General features: G+C 38.3%; 1 long non-coding RNA gene across 1 annotated transcript; it reads right to left on the reverse strand.

The window, feature by feature from the left end:
* Nucleotides 1-12,823: 12,823 nt before the first annotated feature.
* LOC130460069 (uncharacterized) lies at nt 12,824-25,857 on the reverse strand. The gene is made up of 5 exons (XR_008919941.1): nt 25,671-25,857; nt 25,385-25,556; nt 25,122-25,193; nt 14,328-14,385; nt 12,824-13,188 (listed from the first exon to the last, which is right to left on the reverse strand). It is a non-coding gene; the product is annotated as an uncharacterized lncRNA (long non-coding RNA).
* Nucleotides 25,858-26,405: the final 548 nt, after the last annotated feature.

A 26,405-nucleotide genomic window follows, 5' to 3' on the forward strand; every position in this document is an offset into this window, starting at 1 on the left:
CATCTATACTATGCTAAATGATTATGTGTAAATAATATGCTTTCCTGGCTTTATGGTTTTTCCGCATGATTTATGAATTGTCATATGTATCATAACCTAACAGGATATTCCTTGCTTATCCAAGACTCACTTTAATGACTGGGTTTCACATGGACAACATTGAAGTTACAGACCAACAAACCAATCAAATTACTTTAATTTGCAAAAATGCATAAAATTTCGAACATGATGGGGAAAGTGGAGCCACCTACTAGCCACCCCCTTGACTTGTTCAAACCACATAGCTAAGTGGAAACTAACCACGATGCCTTTAGTTAATAATTAATTCGAGAAATAAAACACATAATCCCTTTGCGATACCCACGAAACTTTTAATCGAGATTTGAACTCAAGAGATAACAAAAGGAATTCGATGCTTTTATTAATACTTCAATGAAAAGGCCTTACATCCATCAATAACATTGCTTTTATTTCTCCAAACCATAATTGAGCTAATAACCATAAATAGTAGCTTTGCTACTTTATTAATCAACAAAATAAATAACTAAGGATTACAGTTCTTTCAAGACTAATGTCATCAGGACGATCATCTCTTTCTTTGTAATTGTCCTGGAGTAAATTCTTGATCATTAGGATCATCCATGTTGTCTTCCCGATCAGAATATTTATCTATAACCTCATCATCCTGTTGTGACACTCTATTAACCTCATTATTAGCTTTCGCTTCTATTTCAAAGCCACTAGACAACTCAATAGTAGTTTCATGAACCACTGAATTCGGATTTTCAACTTCAACAACTTCACCATCATCATTCAATTTCTCATTTTCTTCCATTTCATACTCATCATCATCGTCATCACTATCTCATACTCATCATCATCTATGTCACCTAGACCTAATCCAATAACAAGCATACCATCTTCATAGCACCTTTCTGCTAATGCAATGATAATAGTCATAACCTCAGTATCATACCTTCATCTACCATCTACAATACAATACTTCCTCCAACTAGGTGTATCATTCTCAAAATGCATATCACTGAACTTATACTTAAGCTCTATATAAGGTGTACTATGGGGTAAACAATATACAATCATCTCAGGCATAACATCAATTTTCCTCAAATGTGGCAATTCTTAAGCGTCCCAAAATAGTTGTATGCAAGCTCAATCTTCTTCACATACACATATAGAGTCTCACTATCAAGGTTCTCTAACTGTCCTAGATTGGAAAACTTTGAAGGCAACATTCTTAAGTCCTAAAAACACACACTTAAGAGTCTCACTAATCGTGTTCCCAACAAAATTCAACCCCCAAGGATACAATAAATAGTTCGTGGAGCCAGACAATTTCAATGCACAAGTATATGCTCAACATGAAATATGATGCAAATAATCACATATAGCAAGATAAAACATGGTCAAAACATATACATGGCAATTAATAAATCACATTATCATATAAAATGCATACTTAAACTAATATGCCATTCTTAATCTACCAATTCCTCACTTGGAAGTAATATTAATTTTCGAAATTAATTAAGAAATAACTCCTAACTTAGTTAAAATTATTAAAATTAAAATCGAAAATTAATAAGAATTATTAATTAATTAAATAAATTAATTTCGGATAATTTAAAAAAGAAAAAAAAAGAATCCGTAAATAAAATAAAATAAATAAATAAATTCGAAGAACATTCGAATAAATAAATAAATAAAGAAATTCGGATATTTAAATAAAAGAAAATATGAAAATAATAAAATAATTCGAATTTAATTCGAAAATTTGGAATAAATAAATAAAAAAAGAATTCGAAAAAATTAATTAAATTAAATAATAATCCAAACTTTTCAACTCATTTCAAACGACACAAAATAATTGGTATTTGACCTTTAAAATATTGAGTACTCAAAATAATACGTTATGACTTTAGGAAAATAATATTAAAAATCCTAAAGTTTCGCAAATACCACTTTGTGGTATGAATTGCTACAAAGAAGCATTAGTCTCCGATTACCACTTTGTAGTATTGCTTACTACAAAGAAGGAATGAAACTAAGCTCTAGTATACCACTTTGTAACACCATAATAATTCCTTGCTTTTATAAAACCATTTTCCAACTTAAAATAAAGGAATTACTAAAGTATTACCGCCACCGTGATAACGGTTAAGGCTAGTACCAGAATTACGCAGCGGAATTTAATGTCAACTAACTTTTCAAAACATAAATAATTAAATTATCGAGGTGTAGACACCTACTTTTGTCTCCATTCCCGAAAGGGAAGGTTCGATGATGAGAACATAAATCTCCACTTGACAACGCATCTCCTATAAAATAACGAATCTCAATTCCCCTTTTCATTTCACCCGAAACCTGCTATTTATAGAAACCTGCTATTTATGGAAACCTGCTAAAAATAGTAACTGCCGTAATGGGTAGTTGTTAACAGTGGCAAGTCATAAAAGATAGAAACTTGTCAGAATTAGGTGTTGCACTCCAACATAAATCCTAAATGAGATAGAAATTGCGAGAGAATCCTATTCCTAATACGATTCGAAAATAAGAGTTACGTATTAATCCTAACGAGCCTAGAGTTCGTAATGGGCCCAGATGCATTCCATCATAAAATTAACACGCACTAAAAGACTCGATAAAGTCTCATACACTCCGGATTCTAAGAGTCCGAATCTGACAAAGAAACGGCCCAGACCCTATTTTCAACGCCTGGCTCTGGGCGCCGAAGATGGGCGCTGAAATTACCTGGGACGTGTTCTTTCCTAATTCCTCGTGGATTAGAGTTCTACAATTCTATCTTTCCACGAACTCTTTTCTATAAATATAGCCCCAAGTTCGACGTGAAACAACACACAATTCATATTCTGAGTATTGACTCTAAACCCCTAAGCCTAAGCCTCACGCTGCGAAATTGATCACGCGTTCTGTCGCAATCGATCCAAAAATCGAACAGAACGTATCCTGTCCCGTAATTTGAGATTCGTTAAATAAAAGGAGAAATAGCAAAGTCAAAGTGGTTAGTTTTCTGAGAACCGTGGCGCACCTCTCAAGGGTGCGTCGTAATGTGTCCCTTTTCCATGATTTAATTGCTTTCCTCGCCCTTTTATGAACTGTTAAACTAATTAAATCTGATTGTTCTATCACGCATAATAAAGATAACATTTTTGGGAAATTGGATTATCATGCTAGGTCCCTTAATACAATCTAAATCAGATAATCGCGCTCGATCTAGTATTATATGTTGCATATTGTTAAAATCAACTCAGATTAGTTTAATAGTTAACGCATGTCCCTTCAATTATTTATGCTGAGCTAGTAAGGATATCCTGCCTCTGGAGTTATCGAAGAGTGAGTACTCCTCTCGGTAGTTACAGTCCCCCGAACCCTCAATCTCTAACTTGCGGGTGTATGTTGAGAGATCCCCACACCAGGGATCACAAGGGAACCTACGGCCGTCGTGGTCAAACATAATTGCACTCCCTTTATGTCACGATAACCGGGTTTTGTCAGTTTTTCTCATTGTCGTTAAAAACTAAATGGCGACTCCTATATTACTAGTCAATTGGGTGTAAACTCACAGGAAATCCAATTACACTTGATTTGACAAAAAAGAAGCGTCACACCCACGAGGAACGAGGTCACGCATTAGCCTCGTGCTTTTTCGACCCCCTCACAGTGGCGACTCCACTGGGGATAGTGAAGGAAATACTCGTGCTTGTAGTTAATCAAAATAGCCGAAGGGTGAAATGATCCTACCCCGCGTTTATTTCCCCATCAAGTTGGGACGACCTGAAAATCAGCATATTAATGTGAACGGGCAGAACCGCATAACGAATCTTGGCTCCCTCAGGGAGCTAGGACTAAGGATACCCATTGCCAACCGGGGGGTGCATACGCTTCGAATGTTGTCCACTCGGCACTTTTGCTAGTAGTACACCCGTCCCAAACCCAATCGCTCGCCCATTAGGTCCTTCTCATTGGTGCATGCCCCCTAGGCTTACATCGTGATTGGCTTCTTGCGCGAAATTCGTCTGTTGAAGGCACTACCTCGACCGGGGCATGTGTCGGATCTGCGATAGAAGCGGTACCAAGCCAGGCGCAAGTACTACCCATAGAAGCCTATCATAAAACTACATGACATATTATTATTGACTCATGATGTAATGTTAGTTATGTGTAGCGAAATGTATGATTGTGTGTGGCAAACAATGTTAGAAAACCAACGACCTTAAAAAATTGCCCAAACACTCATAAACCAATTGGCCAAAGAGTTATACCAAAATACGTGTTCCGCAAACCCGAACGATCGCCACAAAAATAAGCGACGCTCGGGATGGCCTGTAACGGATCCCACGAACGCTGCACAAGGCGTAAATGACGTTATAAGGCAAGCACGCAAAATTAAAGTCGCAAAAACAAAAGTATACGCAAATAGAGAACGAGAACCAGCAAGGGATGCATTTTCAACGCCCCTGGCTGGGCGCCATAATTTCTCACGCCCTTTACTGGGCGCTGAAGTTGCTGCTTGGCCTTTTGGTCAGGCGCAGCAGCCTCGGTGCCCGCGCAAAAAAATCACGTAGCAAAAAAAAAACCATTCGTAAAAATTGCTGTAAGGGCGTATGAAAAGCACTCGATTCTTAAAGCGACTGAAAAAATATATATAAATAACTTTTTGTGTCGTTGTTAGGCCTCCTACGACGACAATGCTCGGCACCAAAACCGAACATGCCAATAACTATGAATGTCACAATGGGCAAGTGTTTCGAAAATCCAAAGAATGACCAAAAGAAAGAACCAAAAAGTGTACCAACAAAAGAAAGAGCGAAAAAACCAATAGAGAGAGTCAAAGTCTAGACTAAGTAATGCTTGAAACTTTGGGGCCTAAACTTTAGCTTATCTTATGCATAGGGCTGGTCCTGCCACTTGGTGCCGATCTGAAAATCAAAGGTTATTGCGTCTCGAAGCTACATCACCGACGCAAGGTTTAGTAACTCCAGGTTTTGTCCGTCATCCCTCATTTCAAGGATCTCTGCTTCCCCAACCTCGATTCGCACCCTCAAACATGTCTATAGAAGAGCTACAGAACCAAATGGCCCAAATGACCCTACTCATGAACCAACTGAAAATGGAAAACGAATCCTTAGCGGCTGCGCAAGCCAAACATTTTGCATTACTGGTCATTTGGCCTCCTGAAACCGAATTAGTCCAAAAATTCATTGGCAACCTGGACCATATTTACAAACAACATCTTAGATACTTGGGCCTTGATACCTTCAAGAGGGTTTATGATGTAGGAATAAAGACCGAGGATGACCCCACACAAACAGTACAAAGCAAGCCTGCATACAAGAGTAGCACTTACCACAAGGGCCCCACGCCCCAAGCCCAAGAGGTCCATGCTGTGGAAGAAACCCCAACCCGAAGGAGCCCGGGAAAGTGGACCCGAGGTCGAAAGTTTGCCCCACTCGGGTCGACTCTAGTACAAGCTTTCCAAAGACTAACCAATCAGGGAAAACTAAGGCCATAGGCCCCACACCCGACCCTCCAGTCAAAAATAAGTACTGGGTCGAGGGCGCTCGCTGCGAGTTCCATCAAGGGAATGGGCATGATACTGAAAACTGCTGGAGTCTAAAAAACACAATCCAGGATATGATATAGGATGAAATAACACCTCTCCCCAACGTTGGCAAACCCAACAACAACAAGAGCCCACTCGGTTCTTGTCACATCTCTCTTGACCAACCAGAAAATATGAACTTTGACCCTACGGCGTATATTACGCCCCAAGGTGCACCACTCGCCATGGTCCCTAAGGATCAAATCGAGAGAGAAGTGTGCAGTGTGTGGGATGATGATGCTGAAGATGTCTACCTGTCTCAAGTATCGGGCCAGGATGTCTTTACTGAAACTTGGCCCAGATCTGGAATTTTCCATGACTGTCATACTTTGGATGAGGCACCCCACCTCGCCAAGACTGAAATAGCTGAAATATTGGACAACCAGGCTCTATGGACACTGTTTAACGAATCGAGGCTTATGGAGGACGAGACTGTGATGACTACCCTAGCTTTACAAGATGAAGGTTTCGACCCAACCCGATTAATCGCTCCTGCATCAACACTAGAAGAGATCGAGAACGGATGGGTGAAGACATATCAGTGGGTCAACGCAAAAGGAATAGAATTCAAGATGAGTACCGGTGAAGGACCAAAGTTTTACGAGACTAAACCCAAGGCTTGAGCCATATAGAGAACCTTAGTAAAAAAAAGCGCCTAGTAGTTCTTTAGATTGGTAGAAAAAATAATAAAGGCTTTAGATGATCCTAAGACCCCTTAGAATATAGGTTAATTTTATTGCAGTGTGTTTTCCTTGCTTTCCAAATTAATAAAGCCGTAATATTTCTCCTAAGAACTTTTCTTCTAACACTAAATGAGCACCAAACGTACTTGCAAAGAGGCAGCCCACTCTAGGCCCAATAAACAAGGCCCACTCGGTCTTGAATCGTGACATCGAAACTCATCAAACCCAAAAAAAAAAGAAGAGGACCACATTATCATATTACCAAAACATAAGGGTCTAACCCATGCAACCCAAAGAAAGCAAAAGAAACCATGCAAATGTTGCTCAAAAAAAAACTCATAAAAATAAACGCCGCCCCCGGCATCAACACGCACCTCAGCCCACTCAAAAGCCTACACAAAGATCTTCATATCTCCCGCACACTAACCCAATTCCCAAAACCGTTTCGAGTCACGAATAGAAAAAATTAATCCGGACAAAAATGCGTCTCACGTTGACAGTCAAAAAAGCCTCCGAAATAGCCTCAAAATTAATTTTAATACGAGTAAAAAGCAAAGCACAAAACGAAGAAAAAAGAAATAAATGCAAGAACATGTGAAGCAAAGCGTCAAAACAACCGCCCAGGAATCATTTTCAGCGCCCAGGGCTGGGCGTCGAAATCTCTGACGCCACAGCCTGGGTGTTGAAACTCTCTGCCTGCCTAAACTTTTCAGAAGTGCTCGTCATTTTATCCGCACATAACGGAAAAATAACGAACACTTGGGGGGTACAACACATATTCAAACATGAAACACATGGAATTTCATTTTTATACGCGGCTTACGGCGAAAACAGCAGACGAAAATAATGATGATACTTCACTCATTTGACCGATTAAATAAAATGTTTCCACCTCAGGGCATATCTATTAAAATCCGGCATCCTATAATTTATTCTAGCTAGAACTACGCGCGACCTGATTCTAACAAAGATACATAGGCAATCCTATTTGGATTCGGTCCAATCAAGTAAAAAACATATATACATTATGCAAAAGTGTTAGACATATATAAAAAAAAAAAGAGAAGCAAAAATGAAAGTAAAAAAATACGACTTTATAAAAAAATGATAAGAAGGAAAACAAAAGTGCTAAGGAAGGAAAAACAAACACAACTGGAATAAACAAAGGGCACCTACACCCTAGCAGGAACTGCACTACTCTAGTTCTTCCGGATCATCAAATAAAGTCTTGTAGAGGGCAATGTTCGCAGGATCCACCCCCACAGTGTTCTGCGCTGCCCCTATATCAATCTCCATAAGAACCGGCTCCTAGACACTAACTTCCAAAGATGCCAAGGCTTCAGAAACATTCTCAGTTTGAACAGTTATAGCCTACTCAGCCTCAAGGGCACAGACAATGGTGGGGGAAAGATTATCAACATCAACTGGATTAGTCACTGTTTCTACTAGTGGCTGAGCTTTCCTAACCCATACATTGTTCCGGCGACGATCTCCGCGAGAGCTTGCATTTCTTTTAGCAACGGCAGGCCCCTTCATGTTAGGCATCTTCTTAGGCCTAGAACTGGAACGGGGAGGAACCTCCTTTCGCTTTCGATCAGGACGAGCTTTCACAGGCTTAATACCATGGGTGCGAGGATTGGCAGAATCCCTCATATCTAACCCGAATACGAGGTATCAAAAGCTCAGCCGGCTCCCCATTTCGAGCCTCGGTCCTCACAGCTTTATCATCAGAACTCGTCCACAACTTGTAGTTTTCAGAAAGACCCACAAAGCCATTTGTAGCCATGGCCCAACGTGGGAGACCATCATAATACTTAGCCCATGCTTGAACCCGCGCTTGTGAAAAGGCCGCTACTTTAGGTGGTACTGTATCAGAAAAGGGGATAGTCTACCTTAGGCCGTATTGACGCATGACTCGGTAAGGAAAGATATAAATGGGCCGGGATAGCCCCAACAAAGAAACATAAACCGATACATCGCCCCCCCCCCCCCCCCCCCCCCGTGATAGTAGTCAAACCCCACCACGGTACCACCCACTTAATAGAACAAATACCATGAGTAAAAAAGGAGGCCCACTCGGCCTCGTCCTGGCCTCGGTGCAAACACTTCCGGTTACCCAAGGCTATAGGGAGATAATGTTTAGGATCGGCAGAAATTTCTAAGAGCCTAAGTCGTTCCATGAGCCAAATCTGCAAAAAACGGGTACGATCAGATCAAAAAATAATAAATAAACAAACGAAGCCTGGGGCGCAGTTTCAACGCCCAGGACCAGGCGCCGAAAATTCTAACACCCAGCCCTGGGCGCTGAAACTCAGCTCCAGGCAGGACGAGTAAAAAAGAATGCAAAAAAAAAAAACATGCGCAAGGAAAAGATCGATTACCTGCAGCAATAGGGGGCTCCCCTTAAAATATTCAGATTTGGCACCCTTCTTCAGTTCATCCGCACTCAGCAAAGTCTTGGCAACAACCAACGGCATAATAGAATAGCAACTTTCCATCTGGCTAATCAAGGGGATCAACCTTATGTCACCGAACTCACCATTGTTATTCGACAGCAAATAATGATTCAACAAGCAAAATACAAGGGCTCGAATATTCAATTTTTGTTCGATCATATTTTTACTAGGTCTAAAGTGATGTTTTACAAGCTTTGCCAAATTAACCTCATCACCTACAACAATCTCAGCAAGCGTGTTAGCATCTAGTCCTAGGAAAGCCCCTATGGTTGTTTTACCCTCTTCAATGGTGTCAGGGGTGGCAGGAGTAGCATTAGTAGGATAACCAAGGATCGCGGCAAATTCATCTGGCAAAGGACATATTTTGTTGCCCCGAAAAACAAAAACATGATGATCAGAATCCCAAAAGCTTAGGGCTGCATGCAGAAAGTTATAATCAATATTAATTTGTTGTAAGCCTAAAAGTGCCTCTAAGTGGTATTCTTTCAACAAAGCCTTTTCTGTAGGAGTAAGGGCTCGTAGCCAACGCCTAACAGCTCGTTGGAGTGAGAAGGGAGGAATCGACATGACAAAAGCAAGGAGGAATTAAGACTAAGCAACTACAAGAGAGAAGAAAATTGAGAGTGATAGAAAATAGGGACGTATCTAGCCCCTATATATAGCTGAAGACATCAAGTGACATCCTGATCCCATTCGGAAACGCGTTAAGAAATCCGAAAACCAAAAATCGCCAGGAGAGGACTTTCAGCGCCCGCGGCTGGGCGCCGAAATAATTAACGCCGTGCCTTGGGCGCGGATTATGCAGCCCAAGGCCCAGATTTCACAAAACGCAGAACAGGAAAGGACTTAAAACCATGTTGCTAGACACGAGGCCCTATTGCAATTAAGATCAAGCCCAAAAGCACCTTTAGCACCCAAATATCAAAAATGAATGTTAAAACTTGGTCAAAACTTAGACTCGTCTCAAGGAATATATGTGTACATTTTTCAAAACAAATATGAGTGAAATAAATATCAAGGTCATTCTTCGAAACACCAAAAAATATTGTTAAGTCGTTAGTTTCTCAAAATGAAAAATATTTGTTTGTCAAAAGATTAATCCAGGCCAAGCTAAACCAGATATTATTGGAAAATAAACTTTGTCGCCCGAAAACTGAAGTCGCACTCCACGACTTCGCCAAAATAGCACACCACTATAAAGGTCGCTCGCACATACAAGCACAACCCCAAACATGATTAAAAGACGTTATAAAATACGTACCTCTCTTGGCGGAAAATGACCGACAAGCCCAAGTGCTTGGGGGCTCGCGAAAAATATATACCCCAACAAAGAGCGTGCGGAGTCAAAATCATATTCCCGGACTACGTTGCATGCAGTCCCATGTTTGGATAATCTCAAAAGAATGGATTTCTACCTCAGAGAAAGGTCGCCGTTGACACTTGTACATGGTCCTCTGATCAAAGACCAAGTGGTGGCAAAAATCGAGCCGTAAAGACTAGCTCAAAACCACAAAAGAAGACGATCACGAAACAAAGGTCCGTCTAAACCCGTTGTCAACCCACATTCAGGTTACAACTAAGTCCGAGCATCCCTCGAAAGAATTCGCTCTTGCAAGAATGAATAAAAGAAATTCTCAAAAGAAATCACGATGAACAAAAAAAAGGGGGAATTTGCCCATCTTCAGTTGGCAAGATCGCGTCACGAGCCACGCGAGTTCCCAAATTGAAAGAAACAAATTCAGGGACGTCCACCCTCAGCGGACAGGGCTCGCCCACCCTCAGCGGGCGGGGTCTGCGTCACTAGCCGCGCAGGTCCTCGGTTTTCGAAAAATAGAATCTTCAAAAACAAAATGAAACAGGCTCGCCATCTTCAGCCGGCGGGGTCTACGTCACAAACCACGTAGGTCCTTATTTTCAAAAAGCACAAACAAATTTCAAAATAGATTCGTCCTTAGCGGACAGGTTCGCTATCTTTAGCCGGCGGGGTCTACGTCACAAACCGCATAGGTCCTTATTTTCAAACTTCAAAACAGATTCGTCCACTTCTTTCGGACGGGGCGTCCACCCTTAGCGGACAGGCTCGCCATCTTTAGCCGGCGGGGTCTACGTCACAAGCCGCGTAGGTCCTTATTTTCAAAAAAAAAGCAAACAAACTTCAAAACAGATTCGTCCACTTCTTTCGGACGGGGCGTCCACCCTTAGCGGACAGGCTCGCCATCTTTAGCCGGCGGGGTCTACGTCACAAGCCGCGCAGGTCCTTAGTTGCTGCAGCGATAACTTTTTCTGGTTTTCCCTTTTCCAAAAATTAAAAGGATTGGTTTTCCGTTTTTTTCCAAAAAAGAGCGATGTGGTGGATTTTCCTTCGTTTTACGTCCTGTAAAAACAAGGGGGTTTTCTCGTTTAGCTAGCCCTGAAAATGAGAATCTTTTAAAAAAAAATTACCTCGTGGTTGGGCTTGGCCAGGCCCAATTACACTTTATAGCTTTTATTTCGAAAAACATCTGTAGCTACTCCCAATGACAAGGTGAGGGAGTTTCTACGCCTCTTTAGATACTTCCAATGACAAAGTGAGGGAGTTTCTATACTATCCGTTGACAAATCCCAATGACACGTGAGGGATATGTCGACACTTCAAGTGATGACCCTTAAGTCAAATGTTATCACTCGGGGGCTCGTGAGACCCTCGCAAAAACAGGTCACCATGACTTGTGTGACGCACTCCGTCTAATACTTTAACCATCGTCTTACTCCAAGACTCAGTCAAAGTGGGGGCTAACTGTAGACACCTACTTTTGTCCCCATTCCCGAAAGGGAAGGTTCGATGATGAGAACATAAATCTCCACTTGACAACGCATCTCCTATAAAATAACGAATCTCAATTCCCCTTTTCATTTCACCCGAAACCTGCTATTTATAGAAACCTGCTATTTATGGAAACCTGCTAAAATAGTAACTGCCGTAATGGGTAGTTGTTAAAAGTGGCAAGTCATAAAAGATAGAAACCTGTCAGAATTAGGTGTTGCACTCCAACATAAATCCTAAATGAGATAGAAATTGCGAGAGAATCCTATTCCTAATACGATTCGAAAATAAGAGTTACGTATTAATCCTAACGAGCCTAGAGTTCGTAATGGGCCCAGATGCATTCCATCATAAAATTAATACGCACTAAAAGACTCGATTAAGTCTCATACACTCCGGATTCTAAGAGTCCGAATCTGACAAAGAAACGGCCCAGACCCTATTTTCAACGCCTGGCTCTGGGCGCCGAAATCTTCGGCGCCCAGCCCTAGGCGCTGAAATTACCTGGGACGTGTTCTTTCCTAATTCCTCGTGGATTAGAGTTCTACAATTCTATCTTTCCACGAACTCTTTTCTATAAATATAGCCCCAAGTTCGACGTGAAACAACACACAATTCATATTCTGAGTATTGACTCTAAACCCCTAAGCCTAAGCCTCACGCTGCGAAATTGATCACGCGTTCTGTCGCAATCGATCCAAAAATCGAACAGAACGTATCCTGTCCCATAATTTGAGATTCGTTAAATAAAAGGAGAAATAGCAAAGTCAAAGTGGTTAGTTTTCTGAGAACCGTGACGCACCTCTCAAGGGTGCGTCGTAATGTGTCCCTTTTCCATGATTTAATTTTTTTCCTCGCCCTTTTATGAACTGTTAAACTAATTAAATCTGATTGTTCTATCACGCCTAATAAAGATAACATTTTTGGGAAATTGGATTATCATGCTAGGTCCCTTAATACAATCTAAATCAGATAATCGCGCTCGATCTAGTATTATATGTTGATATTGTTAAAATCAACTCAGATTAGTTTAATAGTTAACGCATGTCCCTTCAATTATTTATGCTTAGCTAGTAAGGATATCCTGCCTCTGGAGTTATCGAAGAGCGAGTACTCCTCTCGGTAGTTACAGTCCCCCGAACCCTTAATCTCTACCTTGCGGGTGTATGTTGAGAGATCCCCACACCAGGGATCACAAGGGAACCTACGGCCGTCGTGGTCAAACATAATTGCACTCCCTTTATGTCACGATAACTGGGTTTTGTCAGTTTTTCTCATTGTCGTTAAAAACTGAATGGCGACTCCTATATTACTAGTCAATTGGGTGTAAACTCACAGGAAATCCAATTACACTTGATTTGACAAAAAAGAGGCGTCACACCCACGAGGGACGAGGTCACGCATTAGCCTCGTGCTTTTTCGCCCCCCTCACACGAGGCCTCCTACAAATTGGAACCATGACGGCCCAAAAACCAAAGTATAAAAAGTTCAACGAATTCAAACATAATTAAAGTATAAATAGAATAGTTTCAAAGTACGAAAGCATGCAACTCTCTCAATCATCCCAAGCCACATGATTTCGATCTACCAACCTACTATATTATTCTACTCCCCATCAATGCAAGTGCAAATGATAGATCATCATAGGGTCATTAAGGCAAAGGCCATGACCAAAGGACACAAAGCACGTAGTCAGAAAAAGTTGAGTACTTACAAGAATAGAGTGAAACAAAACTATAAACATGCATCACTCACTAACTACTAATCAACATGCAAAAGCCATTTAATAATAACAAGTAGATCATGAATACAAGACTCGACACTTGACTCGACTCTTGACTCACAATTTAATTAGAATAAGCTTCGAACGGGCCAAAAGAATATTCCATAAAGGAAGGGTGATGGGAGCCAACCATACACCAAATAATAAATAATAATATCGGGCCATACCGAGTGTCGGGCCATACCGACGGAATTCCTGCGCATAATATAAATGAAACAACGTCTTGTATCATTAGTAGGAGATCAAGCTTTCCGGCAAGTCTCCCCCCATTGTTCATACTCAAGGTATATACGTTCCAAGAGTTTTGAAGCTTGTCCTGATTACACTTTACGTTTATTAATATTTTATTAAAGGCGAACTCAAGACTCAACAATATACACACATACAATTAATAAACGACAACCAAAACAATCTCATTTTAACCCTTTAGGACTTGTGATCAATACATCAAGACGTAGTGAAATTACTACCAAGTTCCTTCTCACAAAAGGTTACATTCCACATCATGCCTATTAACATGAGGGTTGTGCCCTTGCACGACAAATCCTAATTCATTTCATATAAAATATTCCCAACTGAACCCTACATGTGCGGTGGCTTACGTGAGCGAACCCTTCACATGTGGTAGAATAAATAGTACAACGAGGTACGAATAATTGGCTCAAAAGTATGCTAGACATCCCGTACAATAGCATAACAATAAATAATCCATCCCTTGCATGTGAAACAAACCATACATGCATAAATATTGAACAACATGATTGACAATGAAATCCATCCTCACAATAGTCCCAACATGCTTGTTCAATCAACAAATCAATAATTCCAACAATAATAATTCACATGATCGTTCACCAAATCAACTATGAATTCACCAAGTTCACGTAATACAATTCACATCCATGAACAATCATGTAATGTCCCTTGACAATTAATGTGGTCGCCCTAGACTTGTACGTACCTGGAATACCTAAGTACGGGGGCCACTGTGCGAATCACAACTTACTAGAAATCAACTCCTATAAACACAATGGAGAAATTTAATTATTATCCATGTTTACTAAATTTCCAGCAACTTTGTTTAGTTTTAAAACACTTGAATTAATTAGAACTTAATCGTTCATTAATAAAATAATAGTCTCAATCAATCGTTTAAAACCCTAGCATGAAATTAATTTATTTTCATGTATAAAACCATTAAAAGTCGACGTTTTAAGTCTTTACAATATTCTGAAAAATATAATTGATTATCATAATTAAATTCATCATCTAATTATGCTAATCAATCGCCCATAAGGCTTAGATTAAAACTCCAATATAGTTTGTAATTAAAACCATTAAAACTAATAAAAATTGAATCTTTAATATATACTTCAAATCTGAAAATTATAATATTTCAATTCAAAACATTCTTCAATAATTCAAACATACAAATCCTCAAAATTTGGTGTTCATAACCGATCCCAGCATTTTAATTAATATAATTTACGGATATTTCATGAAATGCCCCCGAGTTTTGCTGTAATTCACCAAACGCCCATCAAGTTTCAACAATTCATAAAATACCCCTCACAATCTGTACAAATACCCACCATACCCTTACTGATAACGGGCGTTAAGTCGCCGTTACTGTGAATTTACCTTTATGCCCTTATTTTCTCTTTTGATGTTATTTACCCATCCCTGGTCGATCTTCCTCCTGTTCTTCCTTATTCAACTGACTTCTCTCTCCCCCATGTTCTTCCTCCTTCAACTGCTTCTTGTCCACCATAATAGCATCCATTAATCACCAAAAAACACAGATCTAGAGCAAAGGTGCCCCAAACTCAACAAATCTAGAAGAAACTAGAAAACGAGTATTTGATTTCTTCAAATTAGCCTGCATGTCACTTCCAAAAGTCAGGGAAATCTACAATCTCGACGATGTCGCCACCATCTCTCAGCTTCGAACCACCATCGCCTCTCAGCTCTGTAAGAATGCCCACATCAAAGACCCTAAGGTTTCCCCTCTAATTTATCCTTTTTCTAATTTTTAATTTTTTTTGGAAATCTTGTTCCTCTAATCGTGGAATTAGGGTTAATTGTAATGTTTTTTCATTTATTTTTATGCGTTATTATTTAGCACTAGTTGTGTTTGAATGTTAATTTGACCACCTTTGTACTTCATCCGTGTTTTATGTTCATTGATTTTGTTGTTGTGTTCGAAGTTTTGATGATTTTTGCTCTTTTTTCGGGGTTTATGTTTATTTGGAATCCTATCAGAAAGACAACTGATTGTGCTTTAGTTATTTGTGGATATTTATTGGTTGTGGTATTTGAATGTTTGATGATTTTCATTCTATTTTGGGGTTTTATGTTTAGTAAAGAGAGAATTTTTTTTTCTTTTGGCAAATAGTAAAGAGAGAAAAATTGATTGTTGGTAAACAAAATGAACTTTAGAGATTGAATTGAGTATAATCAAATATTCAAATGTGATTAGTATGGAATGAATAGATGAGGAGTAAAATTTTGGTGGATACTTGAGCTTTGATTATTGTTTATTCATGTGTTTCGTTGTCCATTCTCAGCTTCTGCTAGTATGGTGACTTGATTATCTGTATGATATGTACTGTGAGCTTGGTGCAGACATACTGTTGTTAACTTAGCTATCACGAGTCCTGTCATAATGTTAGTATTTTTCCTGTTGTTGTTGTTGTTGTTGTATGGATTAGACTTGATGCTTGTCTGTTGTCAATGCAACTCTTATAGTGTGGGATTCAACTTCTTTAGTTGCACTTCTTTATGGGTTGCTCCCTGGTTCTTCTGCTCCAAATTTATGTGGATTTGACCACTATGATTAATTATTTGATTCACCAACTATGTTCTAGATTTGGAAATGTCAAAGTGTGTTGTGTGCTCATTGGTTTGATTGGTTTTGCTGAAACGAAACCTTCTTTTTCCTATTCAAACACTTCAAGCAATGAGAGTTGAGGTCAACTTAGGCTCTTATTTGCTTCCGATGTTAGGGTTTCAACCTTGCAAATGTGAAAGCTTTAATGTGATGGTGACAATGATGATAAATGTTCAAATATTTCTGATATAATTCTGGAACTGTAAGCTCAAAATAGTAGAGCGACCAGGTAACAACCTGGTAGGTTGGTGGTTCGAGTCCACTCAGGTCCAAAATAAAATGAAACATTTACACAAGGATAAAAGTCATAAATTTGAATATCTGATGCAACACTGGAATTACAGTATCTAGATTGCTGCAATAATAACAAAACTCATGACAAAAATCTTAAAGCAAGCAAAACAACATCTAAATTGCACGAACAATCCAACAAATTAAAGGGGTTTTGAAGTTTGGGGCATTTGGTGAAATAAGTTTTCAGAATAGGGGCGTTTGGTGAATTAAGTTTCAGAATAGGGGTATTTGGAGAATTGGAAACTTGGCTAACGGCGGACTTAACGGCCCGTCATTAGTAAGGGTATGGTGGGTATTTGTACAGATTGTGAGGGGTATTTTATGAATTGTTGAAACTTGATGGGCGTTTGGTGAATTACAACAAAACTCGAGGGCATTTCATGAAATATCCGTATAATTTAAATAGGAATTGAAATAGAATAGCCAAGGAAGAAGAGAATTATACCAATCCGGCCTATGGCACGGAACAACCACGAATTAAATGTGATTGGGCGAAAGAATTGAACGACCGAACAAAATACACACACACACACCTTGTGCGTGTGCGCGCGCGGGCGAGAACGGAGGCAACAGCAGGGGCGCGCTGGCTCGGGACGAGAGGGCGAGCAAGAGAGACGAGTGTGTGTGGGCGAGGGCCAACAACGCACAGCAACAACAAGAACAACACACATCAACAGCACGCAGCTGTGTTGTGCGGGTCGAGGGGCGTGAGAGGCGAGAGAAAAAGAGGGAGTAATTTTGAATGGAAGTAGGAGAAAAACTGCCAAACATAAGTTCGACGAAAGAAAGAAGAATTTAGGGTTATGGTTTTATTTTTAGATTTAATGAATAATAGGGAGCGATTTTGAGGGTGGGCACCTATATTTATAGGCTTAGAAAACTCAAAGATGCGCTAGGCTTTAGGATTCCCTTTCGGGCATCATTAAACATAGGATGGGCTTGTTTAATTTGTTTGGACTTGAACTCGGAATTGAATTGGGCAAGATTCATTTAAAATCGGTTTACTTTTGAAACCCAATTAAATTCCCAACATTAAATAATAAATTCGTTTGGTAATAATTAAACTAATAAATATTCTAATTAAATAAAATACATTTAAATGATATTTAAATGCGTTTTAAATTCTAAAAATCATAAAAATACTTTATAAATATAATAAAATATATTTATAAAATACAGAAAAACACGAGGTATTACAAATGTAGACCTAATCAAGAGTTTAATGACTAAAATGCTCCCACTAAAACAAAGAAATTTACATGCTTTACAAATTTTAAACATAAAATTGCATTTCCTAGTTCAACCGGAAACTTACAAAAATTTAATTAAAATTTAAAGCTCATATAAAATAATATTTAAATCCCTTTATTTTATTTTCAGTTGATTAAAATTAATTAATTTAAATTTATCAAGGTTTTAATTTTAGCAAAATAATTATTACAAAATAATTTATAATAATTAAGTTAATCAAAACTAAATTCCGAGAAAAATGAAATTACGAAATTAAATTTAATTAAAATCGTTTTCAACCGAAACATAAAATAAACGGCCTAAACGTACCAAGGCAAGGCCTTAGGCCGAAGCCCAAGCCTCGCCCAAGCTCCAACATCCGCAGCGCCATGGGCCGCGTGCACGAAGCAGCGTCCAGGCCTGCGTTGATGTGGCCGAGTGATGCACCATCGCAACGCACAACCTCGTGTTGTGCCTGCTGCTCGCTACTTGATGGCTGGTTGTGCGCTGGGTCGTGGCATGCGAGCTCCCTTGCTCGTAGACTGCTGCCTTGCCTCGTGCCTTGCGCTACAATGCATCACTGCCCCTTTTTTTGCTCGACCATCCACATGGCACACACGGCACATGCCTTGCCTGCCGCGCATGCTTGCTCGCTCATTGCCTCGTACCGCATGGGCGACGAGATCCCGTGCTCGTCGTCGCATGCCCGCACAATGCAACACCCCTTAAGGGTAACACTTAGCTTCCATTGCTTCTTGCGTGCAAGATCGATGATCGGATTTATAAAAATTAATAATTTTAATACTTTAATTTAATTGACAAATTAATAAATCATATTAATTTCATTAAATTTGGGCTAAAAAAATCAAAAATTTATTATTCAAATTAATTTCCGATTACATTTATTTTTAGGGATTCAATTAACAAATTTTATGGTGGTTTTTAATCATAGGATCCTAATTAAGTTGCCAATTAATTTTGAAAATCAAAACAAATTCTAAATTATTCGAAATTCAAAAAATTAATTACAATTACAAATTAGGTTGTATAAATAACAAGATTAGGCTTTAAAATTGTTAAACATAAGTAGGTCAATCATAGATTTAAGATTTACATACAAGATTCGCAAATATTTAATTTAACATCATAAAAATTACAAATTTTGCGTTCGAAAAACTAAAACCTCCGAAAAGTCATAGTTAGGCTTCGAATTTGGGAATTCTGGGTTCGGCATCAAATCTTTGATTTTAATCAAAATTTTAAAACGTCGTTTACATGCAAAATTTACTATAAAATTATAAGACTCCGACCATTATTGACAAAATTGCCGAACAATCCTGCGAACATATAATCAAATAATCGCACGAATTTGCGATTAATTACATACACGAAATTAATCACCCCTTTAATTCATTGAAAATTTATTAAATTTATTCCATGTTAACTATAATTGATTATGGAATTAATTAGAGGCTTGTGATACCACTATTAGGTTATGACAAATATAAACAATATATTTCATGCGGAAAAACCACAGAGGCAATTAGCATAATTAGGGTACATACAATGTGATGTGTGCCTTCCCTAGCTGCTCCCGAACCGAACAAGAACAAGTTTAGGACTCCAAATGTCACCCCTTCGTAGATAGTCCACAACACGTTCATATCCGCCTCAGATTCAATTAACTAGAATATTATCTATGGTTTTATGTGCACTCGGAAATCTTATTATTAATATTAGGCAAATTATTAAATTCCCTCTTGAACTTAATGTATGTGAATACTTATTGAATTGCATTATAAATTGTGATCATGAACCACATATTTATAGGGTGGAAATAACGGAGTTAGAATCCTACTAGGTTTCCAATAATTAAATCCATTAGGATTCTAGTTAAATTATATCATTAGAATTTTACGTTTAATCCAACACCTAAGTATTTCGGATTTAACAAAATATCCAATTTGAGTAGAATTAGAAAAACAAGATTACTTCACAAGGAAGTAATCCTAACCGGCCAAGGGAATGGCCATGGCACGCATAGCCCGCCCCTTTGCACAGCCCGCAGCACGCAGGCCCAAGGGCGCTGCTGCTTGCTTGCTGGCCCAAGGGCGCTGGCAGCAAGCACGCGGCCCCCTGGGCGCTGCTGCTGGTTGCTGGGCCTGCTCTGCGCGCACGGGCTTGCTGGGCGCTGGGCCTGGCTTCGTGCTGGGCCTTGCGTCTTGCAAGCTCGTCGATCGTTTCGTACGACGCGCTTCAGATTTGTTTTCCGATTCGGAATTCATTTCCGATTTGAACAAATATTTAATATTTCCGATTCCGGAATTTATTTCCAATTTCGGAATTTATTTCCGATTCGAACAAATATTTAATATTTCCGATTCCGGAATTCATTTCCGATTCCGGTAATATTTCCGTTTCTGGCAATATTTCCGATTCCGGCAATATTTCTATTTCCGATAATATTTTCCGATACGTACCATATTTCCGTTTCCGGCAACATCTACGAATTGGACAATATATATATTTCCGTCATGATCCATATTTCCGTTTCCGGCAATATCATCATTTCCGGAGCATTCTATATTTTGTCTTTTGACGATTTCAGCTCCCACTGGAACCGAGATCCGTCTTTTTCGAATGTTCATAAATAGAGTACTTAATTCACTTAAATACTTGATCCTTTCACGTACTATTTGTGTGATCCTACTGGTTTAGTCAAGAGTAAGCTGTGGATTAATATTATTAATTCCACTTGAACTGAAGCGGCCTCTAGCTAGCTAGGCATACAACTCACTTAATATCACTGAATTATTAACTTGCATAATTAACTAAAACTGAACCGCATTTTTTAGACTTAGCATTGAATGCATACTTGGACCAAGGGCAATATTTCCTTCAACCTTGAGTATGAACAATGGGGGCAATATCACGCTAAGGGGTTGCTCTCCTACTAGTGATACAAGACGTTGTTTCACTTCTTTTATATGCTCGAATTCCGTCAGTATGGTCTGACATAGGTTACTTTTATTCTTTTGGTGTTTGGTGGGCTTCCAACACCCGTCCAATGGACATTTCTTTTCTGGGCCCGTTCGATGCTTATTCTAATTAATCTATGAGTCAAGAGTCGTTTCTTGAGTCGAGTCTTGTCGTTAAATTTTTAGTAGTTGGATTTTGCATGTGGTTTCACTTATTATCATTGTTGGCTTGAAGCATGGTAGTTTAGGATTCGTTCTAGCTTGTTGTACTAAGCTTTTTGCTAATTCCGTGCTTTGTTTTTAATTTGGTCATGGCCTTTGCTGCAGTGACCCTATGATGATCCATCATTTGCACTTGCATTGTTGGGAAGTAGATTATCAATAATAGGTTTTTAGAGGTGAGTTGCAGGCCAAGTAATCTTTTAAAGGGTTGAATGAGAAAGTTTATTTACTTGCATTGTTTTAAACTCTAATTTATTTATTTCGTCTAGACTATAACTATTTCAAGTTTAGTTAATGAATTTGTTTTATATTACTTCGATTTGGGCCGTTATGGTTCCAACTTATATGGAGGCTGTTTGGGCGGTAAAAGAACATCCCCGTGACGTGGCAAGGGAGACCCATTCAAAGGGTCATATGACAACCGTCAAAGACAGTAATAAAGGCTATGGGCATTGAACAAGGGAAACGGCTAAAGTAAAGGAGCGGTTACAAACATTGAATGCAATGATGAAATCAATGGGCGGTTACAGTTATTTAATGCAAGGCTGAAATCAAGGGGAGGTTACAGTCATTAAGGCTAGGGGGGTTACATGCAATAATTCCTTTGTTTAATGATGGTTTTATAATTGGAATTCAACTACTCATGTATAAATAGCAGGTTATTGTTCATTGTAGACACGATTCCATTCACACACTACCACACTTCATAATAATATACTATCCCTCTCCCCTTTCCGTAAGAGTTTCCTATCCTTGTTCTCATCATCTTTATATTATCTTGCTTATTCGGATTGTTAGCACCCCCTCACTCCGACGAATTCAACCCTATGTAGAATTTGTCCAAAACAGAGGCCATTAACTATTATTTATTATTTTGAAAGTTAGTTATTTCTGCGACGTAATTCTGGTACTAGCCTTAGCCATTATAACGGCGGCAGTAATACTTTAGTAATTCCTTAATTTTATGTTGGAAAATTGTTTTATAAAGGCAAGGAATTATTATGGTGTTACAGCCATCATCACCATCATTTGTCTCATAATCATATGAGGATTGTATGCCTGCTATTATTTCTACCATTCTACATTAATGTAATACCTCGTATTTTTATAATAATTTTAAATATATTTTATTATATTTATAAAGAATTTTATGATTTTTAGAATTTATTTTGCATTTAAATGTTATTTAAATGTATTTTAATCAATTAGAATATTTATTATTTTAATTAATTATGAAACTAATTTAATTTTCGAGTCGGGAAATTTAATGGGTCGCAAGTAATATTAAAGGTTTGGGTTTTTTAATAAAAGTCCAACTCGTTTCATTAAAGGAGCCCAATCAAAAGAATTTAATTCTAAGCTCTAGGCTAGCCCAATCATTTAATTGCTAAGCCCAATGTCAAATTCCCAAGCCTAGCCCACTAGGGATTTGAGAGCCTATAAATAGGACTCTCCTCATTAAATGATCCCCTTGTTTTTCATTAAAGCCTCTCTTTCTCTTCTTGCCCCACACTCTTTCTCTCTCTCTCTCTCCACTCTTTGTGCCGGTTCACCCTCACCCGCACAGCACACGAGCACTTCGTGCCTCGTGTGTGCCGTGCCGTGCCCTCACCTAGTGTTGCCCCTCTCGCCCTTGCAGCCCGCCCAGCCAGCACGCCCTGCTGCTGCTGCGTGCTACTGCTATTGCTGCGCTGTGTGTGTGTGCTCGCGCCCAGCCCTCTTGCTTGCCCCTTTGCTGCGCGCCCAGCCCTCTTGCTCGCCCTCGTCACGCGCGCGCTGCTGCCCGTGCTTCGTCCTTGCCTGCGCACACACACGAGTGTGTGTGTGTGTGTTCTTGCTCGTTCGTTCAATTCTTTCTCCCAATCACAATTAATTCGTGGTTGTTCCGTGCTATAGGCCAGATTGGTATAATTCTCTTCTTCCTTACCTATTATATTTCAATTCCGTATTTTAAATTATATTATTATTGTTTTGAATAATTAAAATGTTGGGAAACGGTTATGAACACCGTATTTGATTCTTGAGGCGTGTTTAATTATTAAAGCATGAATTTTCAGATTTGTTTATTTAATAAAGATTTGATTTTTATGGTGTTAAAGTGATTTTTATTGGAAAATTCAAGTTAGGGTTTTAACCTAGACCTAATGGGAAAATTTATTGGCATAATTAGGTGATTAATTTAATTATGATAATCAATTATATTTCAGATTTATAAAAAGGTTCAACGTGTTGATTTTTATTGATTTTAAGGGTGGAAAAAAGTATGTTTTCATACTAAGGGATTTGTTTTGCAAATTGAGACGATTAATTTATTAAAGAACGATTAATTTCTAATTATTATCAAGGTTTTATATTTTATAAAGTTGCTGGGAATTTAATGAACATGGAAATAATTAAGGTTTCATTATTTTGATGATAGGAGGTGATTTCTAAGTGAGTGGGTCGTATTTGCAAAGTGGCCCCTACGGTTAATATTCAAGGTACGTTCAAGTCTAGGGCGACCACATTATTTGTCAAGGGACATTACATGATTGTTATTGATGTGAATTATATTATGTGAACTTGGTGGATTCATATTTGTTTTGGTGAACGATCACGTGAATTATTATTATTATTGGAATTATTGATTTGTTGTTTGAGCAAGCATGTTGGGACTATTGTGAGTATGGATTTTATTGCCAATTATGGTGTTCAATATTTATGCATGTATGGTTGGTTTCACATGCAAGGGATGAATTATTTATTGTTATGCTATTGTACGGGATGTCTAGCATACTTTTGAGCCAATTATTAGTGCCTCGTTGCACTATTTATTTTACCACATGTGAAGGGTCCGCTCACGTAAGCCACCGCACATGTAGGGTTCAGTTGGGAATATTTTGTATGAAATGAATTAGGATTTGTCGTGCAACGGCACAACCCTCATGTTAACAGGCATGATGCGGAATCTCACCTTTTGTGAGAAAGAACTTGGTAGTAATTTCACTACGTCTTGATTTATTGATCACAAGTCCTAAAGGATTAAAATGAGATTGTTTTGGTTGTTGTTTATTAAATGTATGTTTGTTTGAGTCTCGAGTTCGCCTTAATAAAATATTAATAAACGTAAAGTGCAACCAGAATAAGCTTCAAAACTCTTGGAACGTATATACCTTGAGTATGAACAATTGGGGGAGACTTGCCGGAAAACTTGATCTCCTACTAATGATACAAGACGTTGTTTCATTTAATTTATGCGCTGGAATTCCGTCGGTATGGTCCGACACTCGGTATGGTCCGATATTCGTTATATTATTTATTATGGTGTTTGGTGGGCTCCCAACACCCTTCCTTTATGGAATATTCTTTTGGCCCGTTCGAAGCTTATTCTAATTAAATTGTGAGTCAAGCGTCGAGTCAAGAGTCGAGTCTTGTATTCAAGATTTATTTGTTATTTATTAAATGGCTTTTGCATGTTGATTAGTACTTTAGCGAGTGATGCATGTTTATAGCTTTATTTCACTCTAGCTTTTGATGACTACATGCTTTATGTCTTTTGGTCATGGCCTTCGCCTTAATGATCCTATGATGATCCATCATTGCACTTGCATTGTTGGGGAGTAGATTTATTTTAGCAGGTTGGTAGATATGATCAAAGTACGATCGAAATCATGTAGCTTGGGATGGTTGAGAGAGTTGCATTCTTTTGTGCTTTGAAACTCTTTTAATTATGTTTTGAGTTCATTGGATTTTAGTACTTTGGTTTTTGGGCCGTTAAAGTTCCAACTTGTAGGAGGCCTCAATAATTATTAATTAGGTTTGGTTTGAAAGTTTGTTAACATTAATTTTCGTTGCGTAATTCTGGTAATAGCCTTAACCGTTATCACGGTGGCGGTAATACTTTAGTAATTTCTTTATTTTATGTTGGAAAATGGTTTTATAAAAGCAAGGAATGATTAAGTGGTTACAATTAAACGAAAATCATACTTCCCAATCAAACAAAAAATTAAAAAAAACAACCAACATTACAAAAAAAAATAATTAAAAGCTTCCAAACCATAAAACCTAGCAAATTAAAACGTATACATTCCAAAAACAAAATAATAGTTAAAAAACATAATTAAACAAAGTCATAACAATAACATACAAAAAAGAGAAATACCTTGTGGAAAGTAATATTAGTAGGCCAATGTTGCAACAACTTGTAGAAATAATCAAACATCTCAACAGACGTCTTGATCATGTTCGACCCAACATTCACCCGGCCAGCAACATGAAGTAAAACATGAAATTAGAACATAGAAAAAGAAAAGTGAAATTTGACAAATTGTTTAATGGATTAAAAGCAATTCAATTATTTCTAACCCCATTATCAGGTAATTCAATGAAAAATTAAGATAAAATGGGAAGGGAAGGGAAGTATACCAGTAGAAAGACCAGATAGTATAATCGAGATTGATCAAAGAGAATCAATTTGGGAAGAACTTGTAACAAATTATAACTTGCAATGCTTCTGTTTTGACCTTTTTGTCTCCCATGGCTGATGGTTGTCTCAGATTCTTTGTCTCTCTCCTCACCCTAAATTTACGACCAATTTCTTCAGGAAAAAAAAATCAAAATCAAAACCTAAATTTCAAACATCTGCAAATCCCAATTTCATCCAAACCCAAAAATCAAACTCCAAACTTTAACTTCAAATTGACAAACTCACCTCATTGCGAACCCAGAGGAAAACGAAGATTGCAGAAATTAACAACAAAATAATGGAGGATTTGATACACCTTGAGAAGTTATTTACGAGGAGAGCTTGGTATGTGATGCGAGAGCAAGTCGGAGAGAGAATCGGTAAAAGGAAAAAAAGGAAAGAGGAGGGAAAGGGAAAGAGGAAGCATGGGATATAATCGATGGAGAAGGCCAACCACGCGGCAGGATCTGAAGGCAAGGGCTAATTCGGTAAAGACATTGTCCTTAAGGAAGATGACAAAAAAAATTGCGCATGGAAATTGGGCAATCCAGTAATTACACTACTATAGGAATAATAACTTGAAGTCCTCCCGTCAAAAAAAGTTAAAGTGCATGCTTTTATAAGTGTTAGGATCTTTCTTATATCATTTAGGCCCTGTTTAGTTCACCTTATTTCTCCTTATCTGATCTGATCTGATCTGAACTTATTTTTTCTGATCTGATATGATCTGAACTTATTTTTTCTGATCTGATCTGGTCTGATCTAATCTGATATGATCTGATTCTTCAGAATTAAGTTTAAACAAAAATCTACATTTATTAATATTAAACGACTTACGTGTAAAATAAATGTTACAAAAATTTATAATATTGTTATTATTTATTTGACTTTGCTCTTGATTTAACTATTCCTTGTATTAGATAGACTTATACATGATCTAGATAGATTAGTTATAATTCAGACATATAAGTTCTGATCAGG

This window comes from Spinacia oleracea, chromosome 4, assembly GCF_020520425.1.
Source record: "Spinacia oleracea cultivar Varoflay chromosome 4, BTI_SOV_V1, whole genome shotgun sequence".
NCBI classification, from domain to species: domain Eukaryota; kingdom Viridiplantae; phylum Streptophyta; class Magnoliopsida; order Caryophyllales; family Amaranthaceae; genus Spinacia; species Spinacia oleracea.